Raw genomic sequence first — 15679 nt, 5'->3', positions numbered from 1 at the left:
CCTTGAAATGGCTCACGTGCCAGAGAACCGTATGAACTCCATGAGGAGAAGGATTCTTCATAATCCTCACGGTGCATTTTCCCCACAACTGTCCGCACTCCTCTAGATTTACAGTCACACTTTCAGCCACACAAAGACATGCACTGGGAAACTCACCAGAGCTTAGTGTGGGGATGGTCTCGGACTGTCTTCAAAATATGACGCATCGTAAGAAGTCTTGTTTGGTGTATGGGAGCAAGGGAAGTTTTAGCACTGATACCACCCTCCCCATGTTGTGTCACTTCTATTTGGAAAAGACACAGATATGCAACAGGTACAGAGTTTCTGTCTGAAGATTCTGCCCACAGATAACAAAGAAATGGTAGCAAAAGGAAAAAAGATTTTCTAACTATTTAATGATATAAGAGTATTTTTTTTAAGATTTATTCCAGGTCTCCTTATAGATGGCTGTGAGCCACCATGTGGTTGCTGGGAATTGAACTCAGGACCTCTGGAAGAGCAGTCAGTGCTCTTAACCACTGGGCCATCTCTCCAGCCCATGTAAGAGTATTTTTAACATCTATATTCATGTTTCTTCATGTTGTCTTTCATACCAATTCTTCAAAGACCCTTCAAGTTCCCAGGATCCTAAAGGGGGATGGGGTTACACATGTATTTGATGGGGGAGAGTCTTCTGTTTTGTATTAATTTCATTGGTTAAATAAAGAGACTGCCTTGGCTCTGATAGGACAGAAAATTAGGTAGGTGGAGTAGACAGACAGAATGCTGGGAGAAAGAAGCCGAGTCAGTCAGTCACCATGATTCTCCCACCCAACACAGACGCAGGTTAAGATCTTCCCTGGTAAGCCACCTCATGGGCTGGCTACACAGATTATTAGAAATAGGTTAGATCAATATGTAAGAGCTAGCCAATAAGAGGCTGGAACTAATGGGCCAGACAGTGTTTAAAAGAATACAGTTTCCATGTAATTATTTCGGGTAAAGCTAGCCAGGTGTTAGGACATAGCCTCGCCATTCCTGTTACAACATGTATTCCTCCATGTTGCTCTGCTATACCAGAGTACGTGAGTTCTTCCTAAAGAAAAGATGTGCACCTCTCTCGTGATTTTAGAAGTTAAACATCCAAGAAAGGTCATGCTCACTTTTTTAGGGCCAAGATCAGCTCCATCTGGTGAGATCCTCTTGCTATTTCATAACTTGGCAGGCAACATTAAGTGACAGTATCAAGTGTTAGTGGCAAGAGAACACCCAAAAGAAATGCCATAAGGTGGTAAAGAAAGCAAGAGAATAAATACGCAAAGGAGGACAGGTTTCTCTTGTACTACTCACTCTTGAGGTAGGCAATATAATGTTTCAAGAACAAGAACTCATACCCTATGGTGGGGAAAAAGCATCAATCCCTCTTGATGACCTAGTACTCAAAGACACTACTTCCCAACACAGCCACATTGAAAATAAAGTCACACAGTGAAACCATATAGGGTCGAGTTATTTTCAAGTTATTCATAATAAATGAGGCACATATTTAGAAAACAGGCAAAAATAACACAGTTCTTCGAGATGTTTAAGAGGCTTTACAGGTGCACATCTACACATTGTCACTGTCTCACCCCACCCTCATCATCTCCATCCCACACTTGTCACCTCCATCTGCCCTTGTCATCTTCATCCCACCCTCGTTACCTCCATCCCACCCTCGTCACCTCCATCCCACCCTCGTCACCTCCATCCCACCCTTGTCACCTCCATCCCACCCTTGTCACCTCCATCCCACCCTTGTCATCTTCAGGCCAAAGCCGCAAGTACTAAAACAACCCTAATAACATCTTTACTGCCAAAGTGAAAACAGAAAAGAGAAACTAAGCAGCAACCATCAGCATCACTACCTGGACTTCAGAATAAAGCAAGCCTTTTAATTTAACCCAGAAGAAGGCAAGGCAAGACTGGACTGATGGCACATGTCTGGGTTGCAATCATTTAGAAGCTGGGGTGGGAAGATGGGGTTCAATGCTACTATAATGTGATCCTGACTCAAAAAGGGGGTGGAGAGAAAAGGTAAAAAGAAAAGGTCACTTGAAGAAAGTACTATTTCTTGGTGGGAATTCACCTTGCTGTCAACATTCCCCAGGCCATTAAAACCATACCACATGTATTTAAAGTTTTTCTGTGGGTCCTGTGGTCTCCATATACTCAGCTCTGTGGCTGGAGTAGAGAAGAAGCTACATTGTGTAACTAAATATATAAACTAAAAACATGACTGTGTTCCAACAAAAATCACTTCATCTCGCTAGTCTTGTTCCCAGACCCCACATTTAAAAGTTTTATTCAATGTACAGGAATCTTTTAATGATTTTCTGAGGCTTTAAGTATGGCTTTCTAAAGCAACATGGTAATATAAGCTTACGTATTTAATTTCCTGCTCCACTTTGATGACTAGAGAAACCCAGAAAATGAAGGACAATGACAACTCTATACTTGTATATTTCAGTCACAATAAGAAAAGAGATGGGGAGGCACACCCATGTGCCACTTATCAGTGTATAAAAAAAGAAAAATATTACTTGAGAACAACAAATCATTTTTTTTTTCTAAATCCCAGCTTGGACTAGTTGGTGAGCAACAGGTTTCATACTCCTGAAGAGTAAGAGAAGCCAACAAAGAACTGTCAAGTAACAGTGCACTTGGTTGGTTGGGAGGTCCTTCTGTCTATGTGTTGCTTTCTTTGGTTAATGTTAAAGAAACTGCCTTGGCCTGTTGATAGAGCAGAACTTAGGTAGGTGGGGAAGACAGAACGAAATGCTGGGAGAAGGAAAGTCAGGGCGATGCCATGGATCTGCCGCCAGAGATAGATATGTTTGCTAGTAAGCCACTGCCACATGGCAATACACAGATTAATAGAAATGGGTTCAATTAAGGTGTAAGAGTTAGCCTATAAGAAACTAGAGCTAATGGGCCAATCAGTGTTATAATAAATACAATTTCTGTGTGGTTATTTTGGTTCTGAGTAGCCAGGACAAACAAGTGGCCTTCCTCCTACACTTGGTACCCTAAGCGGTGCCATCCATGACCCATATCTTGATTATCTTTAGGGAAGGGTGCATGCTCACTTAGCTGGGAGTGGTTGGAGCTTAACCCAGATGAGTTATGCTGCCAAAGCAGGCTAGAGTGCTACATGAGGGGCTGGAGAGATGGCGCAGAGGTTAAGAGCTTTGCCTGCTCTTCCAAAAGTCCTGAGTTCAATTCCCAGCAACCACATGATGGCTCACAACCATCTGTAAGGGGTCTGGTGCCCTGTTCTGGCCTGTAGGCATACAAACAGACATAATATTGTATACATAATAAATAAATTTAAAAAAAAAGAGTGCTACATGAATGCAAAGATTTAGTCCAGTAATGGGATTCAACTCACTATACCACACAGAAGTTTTCCATGCTGCTGAAATGACAATGAATTATTTAACCTTCTTCAGTCTCAGTTTGAAGAGCTAACCAACCATCACATGATTTTATTCAGAAGCCATTTTGATTTCTAATATTAAGCAAACATTTGATCCTATAAATGAATTTTATAGGGGGATATTATAAAATATTCAACAATAAAAAGAAGGAAAGCTACTATTAAAATATAACAAGATTCCTTTTGAAACAAGTTTGCTGCAAACAGCATGAAGACACAGCTCTAGCTTGTGCTTTGGAAATTTTGACATTTAATAAAATTAGATGAACAAAACAGGAGTTAAGATCCACAAAGTGGGAACATTTTGAACTTGGTAAACTGTTCAGAAATAACAAAATAGTAATTGTCACATTTTATAGAAACTCAGTAGAAACTATGAGCAGAATATTACATGCAGCAGAAAGCAGAATCAACACACTAGATGACTGATAAATTTGCTCCAAGAGTCAGAAGAAAGAGTTGGGGAGACAAAGGACCAGGACAAAGACTCAGGGGTGCTGTGTATGTATAGCAGGAGTTTTAAAGCCTGACTAGGGGCAGATGAAAAGCAGCAACGCAACAGAGAGGAGAAATGCAAATGCCAGAAGTTTTCCCTGAGCTTAATTAAGACTTCTTATTAGCACAAAATGTTAATCATACTTAAATGCTAACAAAAAGTCTACAGTGGACAGATATTTGGTACTGTTTGAATTTTGAAGCTAAAGAAACACTTCAGAAACATATTCTATAAAAAGAAAGAAGTAAGGTCCCTATAACTAAATCCATGAGTTTGGCATTAGCTTTTATCCCATTATCTACAAGAGCTAGATGACATAGTGTTGTGTAGCAATTTCTCTGAGATAAAACATTTAATTCTGCTAGCCGGGCAGTGGTGGCGCACGCCTTTAATCCCAGCACTCGGGAAGCAGAGGCAGGCGGATCTCTGTAAGTTCGAGACCAGCCTGGTCTACAGAGCTAGTTCCAGGACAGGCTCCAAAACCACAGAGAAACCCTGTCTCAAAAAAANAAAAAAAAAAAAAAAAAAAAAAAAAAAAAAAAAAAAAAAAAAAAAAAACCACTTAATTCTGGAGGGAAGGTTATTAAGACACAAGATGCTCTAAATCATCCTGTCCTACAGGGAAGCTCCATGAAACCCAGGAATAAACAACTCATACACTTCAGGAAGTTCCTGAAACTGATCAGATGCACTAGGATCCTCCTTTTCCAATCATATATAAGCTATAAGGACTGCTGAGAGATGCTTAAAGACGCAGAGACCAGTCCAGTTGTCTGAAAAGGGACACTGTACAATCTGTAGAACTGCCTAGAAGCTGTGCAGTGTACTTGGATTTTAAAAGACCCCATAGGCTGATATTGGAAGTTTAATAGTTCATAAGGATCCTGTTCTCATAAATGGGTTACTATTGTGAGACCTTACTGAAGGAAGTAGATCACTAAACTACTGCTTTTGAAAAGAATGCCTAGCCTTCCTCCTTTATGAAAACTATGAGGCATGGGCTGATGGGCCTCCTCTGCCACACACTTCCATAGCCATGACATTCCACTTTACTTGAGATCCAAAGTGATATAGCCTATCAACCATTGCTAGGAATAGTCCTTTTGTACACTGCAAAAATTTGTCATTTGAATTAGTTTAATAAATGCTGATTGGACAGTAGGCAGGAAGTATAGGCAGGACAATCAAACTAAGAATGATGGGAAGGAGAAGGGCAGAGTTAAGAGCTGCCAATCAGATGCAGAGGGAGCAGGAGATGACCATGCCATGCTAATAAAGGTACCACCATGTGGCAGAGCATAAACAATGAATAGGGGTTAACTTAAAATGTAAAGGCTAGTTAGTAATACACCTGAGCTATTGGCCAAGAATTTATAATTAATATAAGCCTTTGAGTATTTATTTGAGAGCAGCTGTGGAACACAGAAGCTTCTTCTTACAAACCATGGTCTGAAATTTCTAAAACTGTAAACTAAAATTAATCCTTATCCATGTAAGTGTTCTTTCTTACTTTGTCACAGAAACATACATTAATAACACAATGCATAAAGAAGAGGATATTCATGGCCTTCCAGAATTATTCATTGTAAGTTTGCTACCAACTGAGAGTCAAATGAATCCAATTCCAGTAGCTGGAAAGAGTATGGAAGAAATAAGTATGAGAAGAGTTAAGACTAAAAAGATTGTGATTAATGTATTATAAAAACAACAAAGAAACAAAATGCCATAGGTATGAAAATCTGAACTCAAATTATTCAAATAAAATTATTGGTTGGTGAAGGTTAGTATCTAGAATAGGAAAATACGCAGTTTCACTTTCATTCAAAACAGAGAACTGTCAATATTAGAATCATTTAATTCTAGAATTTAAAGGTGATGATCTTGAGTTTAAAGATAATATTTAAGAGCAATATACTGACCATTAGAGAAGGGGATTTTATGGAAAGATGGCTACATGTCATGCTGTAGACTCAGCAGTTTCAGGGTGTGCCTTCCTTGAGGGACTATATTTCATACAGCACAACTTGAGCCCTTCTGAGCCTGAGTACTAAGGCTGGTGTCGCTGTCACACTATCACCACCTCCAGTTTAGCACAAGCACGTAGCATTGCCAGAATAAATAGTTACACACACAAAAATGGCCACTCTTGCTCTTCTGTGTTAACTCAGGGACACACAGCAGATCAGATGACCTCAAAGAAACCAAGTCTGTGACAGTGCAATGCCTATGAGACCAGTGAGTGATGTGCCTCTCCTAAAATACATTTAAAATTGGACGTATACCAGTGGCAAGACAGTGTCTGCAGCCATCAGACTACCTAGGATATGTATCATGAGACAGCCAGGTATAAACTTCTAAGTGTAGGGCTGGAAATAGGGCCCAGCAGTTGAGAGCACATACTGTTCATGCACAGAACCCACTTTCAGCTCCCAGCATCCACGTCAAAATCCTCAAAACCACCCGTGACTCCAGCTTCATGGAATCTGATACCCTCTTCTAGCAAGGTTGGTGTCTGCATCCCCATGGTGCACATACATACACTCAGGTACACACACACACACACACACACACACACACACACACACACACACCTCACCATAAAAAAACTTTAAAAAATAAAACTCTGGGTGTATACCCAGGCTTCAGTTCAGTACTATCTACTTGCTTGATGCTGCCACTGGGAACTGCCTGCACTCTAAACTGAATGTCCTGACAGCCCCTCCCCTGCAGCCTCTCCCCTGCCTTCCCTCACCTTATCTCACCTGCCAGATCTGCCCTGAATAGCCTGTGTCTGGGCTCAACAGCTCTCATCTTATCACCTTCCTGACTATTCCAACTCTGCCTTCACTTTCAGCAAGGTTCTTTAGATTCCTGAGGTAGCATTAACCCTTCCTTGGCCACCCTCTCACTCCTGTATCGTTGTGTGAAGTGTAATGTGTGACCTGAATGCCAGTGATACTGCTCATTAAGGCTAGACTAGAAAAATGATTTGCATTTGTCCTATAAGTGAACTTAAGACTCTTTGGTGAGTTAAAGCGTAAGAAATGATGGAGCTTCTAAACTTAAGAGCTAAGTCCTGACTATGGGAAGACAAACAGTCCATCTACATTGCTGGCATAACAGGCTTTGATGCTCAGCTGTCACAAGTCTTGTGACTAATGACAGAGCACCAGTATCACTCAGCTTTATTTGTCACATCTACAAGGCAGAGATAAGCTTCCTGGTGAGTGATTGTTTCGAAGAGTAATGAAAATTCACCTTTCCAGTGTGTACCTCACTGCCGAGCACATATGGAGAGATCCCATTACAGTACTAAGAGTAAAGCAAGCTGAGGCTGTCCTACACAGGATACAGAGTCAGTAACAGCTGCCCTACACAGGACACAGATTACATAACCACTGTCCTACACATGACACAGAGTCCACAACAGCTGTCCTACACAGGATACAGAGTCCATAACAGCTGTCCTACACAGAACACAGAGTCCATAACAGCTGTCCTACAGAGGACACAGACTCTATAACAGCTGTCCTACACAGGACACAGACTCTAACAGCTGTCCTACACAGGACAAAAACTCTATTACATCTGTCCTACACAGGACACAGACTCCACAACAGCTGTCTGACACAGGACATAGACTCTATTACAGCTATCCTACACAGGACACACTCTAACAGCTGTCCTACAAAGGACACAGACTCTAACAGCTGTTCTACACAGGATGCAGTCTCAGATCAGAGAAGCACCATACAACTCAGCTGTCCCAGTCTTACAGAGGTTTAGCAAAAGAAAGCAAAGACATTCACACATTTTCCAGATATACTAAATGATATTTTTAAGGACACATCATCAACAATACAACTTACCAGCAATACTTGAGCATTAGTATTACCGGACTCTAAGTTCTGAAGACATTAGAATACAAAGGCTGAAATGAGGGCATTAAGTACAGTGCTGGTGGAGGATCTAAGTGTTCCCACTCAGCCTTTGCAAGCTAGGAGAAAGACAAGAGACCAGGGTGTCTAGAGCAAATGGGCAAGAGAGGGACAGATGCACTTGCTTGGAGACCAGGGAGAACTCACTGGGCCTTCAGTGAGTAACTAGAGAACTGGGCACAGCTTCTTGTCATTGAGAAAGTCCTTCTGATTGCTCTATTGAAAACAGACAGAAGGACAGAAAGGGTGGAGGCAAACAGATCAAGTGGAAAATTAATGTAATAATCTAGGAGAAAGGGGATAGTGGCTCCATTTGTGTGTTGGTAAGCAACATGGCAAATGTTTGAGGCTCTACAGTGTATTTTGAATGATTAGATAGTAAGAGTCATCAACTGTTTCAAGACAAACAGAGGAGTCAGAGTGACTTCCCAGTTGATGGCCCGAGCATCGGAAAGAATCAGTCATGACTGCATCAGGAACAATGAGGGAAGAGCATGTGGAGGAGGCAGTAGCACATTCCGTTTCAGGTAGGTAAAATCTGAGGTGTTTTTAGCCAGGAGGGGACAGTAAAAGCAGTGGCTGGTTGTATGTTTGAATCTGGAGGGAACCCAACAAGCCCTGTAGAATCGGCCTCACTCTGAGATAGACCTCTCAGGATGCATGTGCAGCCTAGGAAGCAAAGATGGAAGATCTAAGGTATGTATCACCTGGCCACTACGGAGGAGACAATGAGGATGGAAAAGCAGGAAAGTCTACTTAGAAACCAGGAGAGGGAGAAGCTGAGAAGCCCAGAAGGAAATGGAGAGATGTACTAGATTTGCTGATGTGCTGAGCAGGCTGAGGACTGGAAACTGGTCTGGCAGTCAGTGGGTCACAGGCAACCAGGCCAAGGTGGACTGTGAGGCAGTAGTGAAGCTCTACGAGACAGGGCAGAAGAAAGGGAAGGAAAGAGCTGAAGAAAGTATGTACAATTCTAAGAAGGCATAAAAAGGAACAAAAACCTAGGCAATGCAAGCAGGTGATACTTATTTTTGTCTGAAAGAAATATCAGGATGTTTGTATGTTGAAGAAAGAGAGGAGAATGCATTGGTATCATGACTTCTTCTAAAAAATGAAAGGGCAGGGGCTGGAGAGATGTCTCAGTGGTTAAGGGCATTGCCTGCCCTTCCAAAGGTCCTGAGTTCAATTCCCAGTAACCACATGGTGGCTCACAACCATCTGTAATGAGGTCTGGTGCCCTCTTCTGGCCTGCAGACATACACATAGACAGAATATTGTATGCATAATAAATAATAAATAAATATTTAAAAAGTGTTTTAAAAAGAGACACAGGCAAAACACCAATGTATATAAAAATAAATAAATATTTTTTTAAAAAATGAAAGGACAATCAAAAGAAAAGGTCAAAAGAGAGTGCATGCAGGGTTAGATGAAGCTGAAGTCAAACAAATGCCCTAAATGAGACAAAGTCCATCTATAGTTAGCTATCACTTGTGGAACAAACTAGGAATTTTGACAAAGAAGTGGTCCTCTCAAAAAACACTGCAGCTGGTGTTTGTGCTGGCCTGATACACTCTTCGAGTAAAGGTTATTTCTTTCCTATTGAAACTAAATCCAAAAGTGAAAAGAAGAAGTACTATATTTCCATTAAGCAAACTGAATGTGATAATGAGAATGAAAAAAATCTGAAAGGGCCAAAGAGAGAAAACGGAACGAAGTCCTACCCATTACAAATATCAGCAAAAAGTCTTACATAAAACACAAATAACTAAAGTCTGACAATATACTTCCAAAGCAACATAAAATCCAGACGGGAATTATTCCAAAAATAAGATAATAATTCAACAGGCAATATGAGAATAATAAATCATATTATTATGTAAAAGTAGACAATAATTTAAATCAACTCAACAGATTCTAAAAGAATGTTGAATGTAAACCTAACAGTGTTGGCTTAAAGGAACTTCTAATTCCAGCCCTGGTGCTTCCGGGGCTTGTGAAATAAGGAACACCCATCCGAAAGCCAACCAGCAGAAACTACCCACAGCAAGACCCAAGAAGCACTACAAAGGGCAGAGAAGAAAAGAGAAGAATGTCAGAGATTGTGATTGTCGGCAATGTGCTTTAGTCGTTGTCAGAAAGAAAGAAGTTGCTTTAAATATGTAACTATAAAAGATAAAAATTATCATCTCTTGTAAAGAATGTGAAGCAATAATTAGAATTTAATAAACTAACCTTTGTGTTCACTACAGTGGTGGAATGATATGGGGAATTTGATCATTTTAATAAGCAAAAACAGTCTGGGTTCTAACTTAAATTGTATTTATCACAGCAAACTGTCTCATAAAAACTCCTTGTTACAGTATTTTCTAGTGGAATAAAATGTTAGCCACATATGTAATTCTCTAATAGTCCAGTGACTGCATAAATAGGCAATAAAATATATTTTATTTAATCCAATAACCCAAAATATTTTAATATCTAATGAATATTATAAACTTCTTTTGGTTTTTTAAGACACAGTTTCCCAGTAGCTATGGAGTCAGCCTGAAACTTGCTCTGTAGACCAGGCTGGCCTCGAACTCACAGAGATCCACCTGCCTCTACCTCCTGAGTGCAGGATTGAAGGTGTGTACCACATATTAATAAGAGTTTTCCATTGTGTTTACTAAGACTTTAAAGTAAAGTTCAGATGGACAGAGGATTCTTTTACTTTCATTCCTAAATTCAGGATTGGAAGAGCCTCTCTTCAAATTTTCACTGACTACCTTTACCCAGAGTGGTTGCACTAAATGTTGCAGCTTCATAGAACCAGGAATGTGTCTAAGAAAATTAATGTGGGATTTCAAAACCTGAAAATGCCAAAATTCCGTCAGTGGTATTGTTAGCTAACAGAGTAAACATGAATAGTCCTGAGAAGAACTGAAAGGAATCCACAAGGATGAGCCCAGCTAGGACTCCTAGCAATAGTGGAGAGAATGCCTGAACTGGTCATCTACTGTAATTACATTGGTGACCACCCAATTGTCATCAAAGAGCTTGCATCCATATACACTATAAACACATCAATTTTCTCCTGAGAACTTGTGTATAAATTCAACAGAAACAAAGCCAAAATTCCTATGACATTTTCGGGGGAAGATTTGCCAGATGATTCTGAAGACTAGATGGATGCATCATAGAGCATCAAGGAAATTTGAAAACAAGAAAATGGAGGTTTGACATCTGAGACACTTGAGTATTTATGTATGTTATCAATTTATGCAAAGTACAAAAGCAGCAGCTAGGAAGACTACAAGACCTAGTGGGGGAAAAAAGAATCAGGTAAACAACCATCTTACACCAGTCAGAATGGTTAAGATCAAAAACACTGATGCAGCTTATGTTGAAGAGGATGTGGAGTCAGGGGAACACTCCTTCGTTGCTGGTGGGAGTGAAAACTGTACAGACACTTTGGAAATCAATGTGACGGTTTCTCAGAAAATTGAGAATCAATCTATCTCAAGACCCACCTATACCAATCTTGAGCACATACCCAAAGGATGCTCAGTCATACAACAAAGACTCTTGCTTAACTATATTCATAGCAGCATTATTCATTATAGCCAGAACCTGGAAACAGCCTAGATGCCCCTCAACTGAAAAATGGATAAGAAAATGTGGTACATTTACATGACGAAGTGTTACTCAATTGTAAAAAAACAATGACCTCATGAAATTTGCAGGCAAATGGATAGAACTAGAAATAATCATCCTGAGTGAGGTGACCCAGACTCAGAAAGACAAACATGATATGTACTCACTCGTAAGTGGATTAGGAGTAAGTATAGAATAACCAACCTAAAATCCACAGCCCCACAGAGGCTAGATAACAAGGAGGGCCTAAAGTGGGATGCATGGATTTCCCTGGGAAGCAGAAATAGAAGAGTTCTCCTAGGCAAACTGGGGGTGGAGTTTGGGGTGGGGATAGGACTTTGAGGGAGTGGATTGGGCAGGCTGGGGGCCAGAGGCAGATGAGAGGCAAGATGGAGGGAGAGAGTAATGAAAGAGACATCTTGATTTGGCGGGGGGGGGGGTGTCATTTTGGAGAAACCTGTTGCCAGGGAAACCCCCAGGAATCCACAAAGATGACCCAGCTAAGACTCCTAGCAATAGTGGAGAGGATGCCTGAACTGCTCATCTACTATAATTAGATTGGTGACTACCCAATGGTCATCAAAGAGCCTTCATCCAGTAACTGATGGAAGCAGGTACAGAGATCCACAGCCAAGCACTGAGTATACAAGTGTGTGGGGGGGGGTCAAGGTCATGACAGGGTAGGGGGTCACAGAGACAGATGACCTGAGCTCCTGGGAGCTCATGGACTCCGGAACAACAGTTAGAGAGCCTGCATGGGACCCACCTAGGCCCTCTGCATGTGTGTGACAGCTGTGTAGATTGGTCTGTTTATAAGTCTCCGAGAAGTGAAATCAGGACCTGTCCCCTGGTGCTTAGCTGGCTTTTGGGAACCTGTTCTCCATGCTGGATTATCTGCCCAGTCTTGATGTAAGGGAAGGAGCTTGGTCCTGCCTCTACTTGATGTGCCTTGCCTGGTTCAAGGCCAAGGGAGGCCTGCCTCTTTCTGAATGGAGAAAAAGGAGTGGATGAGTAAGGGAGTAGATGGGATGTGGGAAAGAACAAGAGGAGAGGAGGGAGGGGAAACTGGTCAGTATGTAAAAATAAATGAAAAATGTTAATTAAATTTAAGAATTAGGTAAATAATCAAGGCAGACATAATTAAATAAAAACTGATTTACAGGTAATATATGGTATAGAAAAAATATAAAGTGATATATTTCTTTGATATATATATATATCATGTCAAAAATGTAAATAGTAAGCTAGAAGGAAATGCGATGACTTCATGTTAACTGTCAACTTGGAGTCAAGAACGGAGAGACTGGCCCCTGATACCTCTGTGGGAGACAAATAAGTTGACTGTATTAACTGAAGTGAGAAGGCCCACATCGTGGGGGAGACACCATTCCCTGTCTGCATAATAAGAGAAGGGAATTGAGCAGAAGCAAGTATCCATCACTCTCGGATTCCTGGCACTGGACTCAATGTGTCCAGCTGCCCCAATCTCCTGCTGTCTTGATTCCTGCCATGATAGACAATACCTTGAATGGAGAGCTAAAACAAACCCGTTCTTCCTTACAGGCTTTTGTCAAAGTTCTCATGATTCATAAATGGCTTTCATAGGTTGATAGGGCACCAGAAATAGGCTAATTCCTAAAAATTTGTATTTAGACCATCATCTTAGCAAAATATGAAACGGGGACCACCATTTTTGACAGGGCACAAATATATGGACAGACAATCTTTCTTTCCTTCTTCCTTTGTTTTAATTCCTAAATGAGCCTTCTTGGAAAACTTGGCTGTGTGTTAAATATATTTGAGATCATGTGTCCACTCATTACAGGAGATAATTAACTAGGCAGATTCACACAGACAGAAACTAAAATGGATCAGACCAGGAGAAAGAAGGGAGATGGGGGCAGGAGAGATGGCTCAGAGGTTAAGAGCACTGACTATACTTCCAAAGGTCAATTCCCAGGTACCACATGGTGGCTCACAGCCATCTATAATGAAATATGGTGCCCTCTTCTGGCCTGCAGGGACATATGCATGCAGACCACTGTATACTTAATAAATAAATAAATCTTTAAAAAAAAAAAAGAAGGGGGATGGGGCCTGAGCATACCATGTCTTTGTGATACTGAGAACATTCTGGAAAAGGATAGAGGTGATAGCTGCATGACATTATAAATCTACTTAATGTCACAGAATATCTTGCTTAAAATGATTAAAATAGTATTTTTAATTTTATGTATTTGAACACTGTTTTCTAAATCATATGACAATAAAGTTTATTAAATTGTTTCCTACTATTGAAAGCTTAGGTTCTTTCTCCAGTAAAACTGACATTAAAAAATAGCAGCATAGTAGAAAAATAAATAAAACCACATGTTTTCACCCAGTATTTTTACCTTTGGTTACTTATCCTATATACATAATCAATAATACATGTAAAGAAATACATTTTTCTCCATTTCATTGTTCAAAATGGAAAAAAATAAGAACCCTAAGTAACTAAAATTGTGGTATAAAATGAAAAAAAAAAGACAATAATTAAAAAATTATAAGGTAGATATATCTAGAGAGAAAGTGGTTAAAAATAGCATCTGGTTACTGGTGTCCTCAGAAAAAAGAACCCAGGGGAACACATAGGCACTGGAGTCTGCTCTTGTTTTTATGCTTTTTCCTTCCTGGTCAACATTTTTTGGTTTTTGTTCTGCAGTTGAGCAGTAACTCTTTGTCCAAAGAGCGGGACTAACAAAAGCACTGACTTCTGAAGAAAATATCCTAAGTTATCATCCCTTCTTCATAAGTACCACTGATCTTTTGTGTCTCTATGAAACCCCCCTAAAAGTGGGGAGAAAGGAGAACACAGCAAGCCAGAGGCTGTCCTAGGCTCCTTACTCATAGAACCAGCAGCAATGCTTTCCCTGGTCTAAATGGTTAAAAATTCATTCCTGTGGAGTCATCCCTTTGGGCTTTGTAGTGTGCTTTCACTCCTGATAAGGACATGAGTTTGCTTTACAACTCAGGACGCTGACCCTGCACAACGAGGCTGCACATGAAGGGCAGGAAGGACACATCCAGCGACACAGACCCCGCCAAACCCAGACCCAGAACAACCGTGAGGCCTCAAGAAGCACCCAGCGCTGGTAGTTACGAAAAGGCCACGTTAAAGTCCAAGAACACACGTCCCATGCTGACAGTATTTGGGGGCGGCTGTCCTCCACAGTAGGTTATAAATCTAGGACAGGAAACTTGAAATCATTAAAGTCACATATTTATTACATCATATTCAGTTAGGTTAGAAAAATGCAGCATCTGTCATCGTGTCATAAAAAAATGTGTTTTCCCCTCAGATCGCTCATGAAGAAAAGCTCCCAGGATTGATACAGATAGGGCTGTTTTCAATCAGTTACAAGGAACAATTCAATTACTACATGGTTTAGTGCAGTAACTGACTCCAGACTAATTTAATTTCTTTAGGTCTCTAAAGATCAATTGATCTGATTTGTCCCATCCCCAAAGGCTATTTAGGAAAAATTCAGACTTAAATACCTGGAAATGAAATCCAAAACCTGGGCCAGTTTCACACCACTTAGGTCATCTTGCAAACTTTCAGCTAGTCACAGCAGAGCGCTCTCTTGGCCTTAGGACCATCGCGAGCCACTTAGCTTCACAAGCAAGGGAGTGCTCCCACATCAGAGCGCTTATTCAATAAGTGGAAAATGTGGCCACATGCATTATCAAATCTGCTGTTCTAAAGGGCAGCCAGGCTGCTCTCCTATCTCCTGAGCATGGGGCAACTCCAGGACTATTTTTACTCTACGATCAGCTCACAGAGAGCGTTCAGAGTTACTCAGACAGGGTCGAAAGGGTTGGATGCAAGGCTACTCTAAGACGAGAGACTCGGAAACATTTCTGCCCTTTGGGCTTATGTGCACTTTTATAAATGCCACCATCCACAATTCTCTAACCAACCTGCTTTTTGCGACTCTGGCAATAGATGTCCCTTCAACGGCCTAAGGTTTGTCGCTGACTTCAGCACTCCGACCAGTAGTCAGACTCTCCAGCAATTAGTCTTTATTTTTTTAACTCAAGCTCTCGGGCTCCCCACATAGCTTCTACATCCATTCCAAGTATGCCAACCACTCGGTGCTCTGCCACTTT

At 40.8% G+C, this 15679-nt stretch overlaps 1 protein-coding gene across 1 annotated transcript in view; it reads right to left on the bottom strand.

Moving 5' to 3' along the window:
- Positions 1–15679, bottom strand: part of Tbx20 (T-box transcription factor 20) — a 52528-nt gene that overhangs the window by 13379 nt on the left and 23470 nt on the right. The window lies entirely within an intron of this gene.

This window comes from Alexandromys fortis, unplaced genomic scaffold (genome assembly GCF_014885135.2).
Source record: "Alexandromys fortis isolate MF-2015 unplaced genomic scaffold, M_Fortis_MF-2015_v1.1 scaffold_204, whole genome shotgun sequence".
NCBI lineage: Eukaryota > Metazoa > Chordata > Mammalia > Rodentia > Cricetidae > Alexandromys > Alexandromys fortis.
The sequence above is the reverse complement of the archived record's forward strand: the minus strand, read 5'-3'. Positions and strand labels throughout refer to the sequence as shown.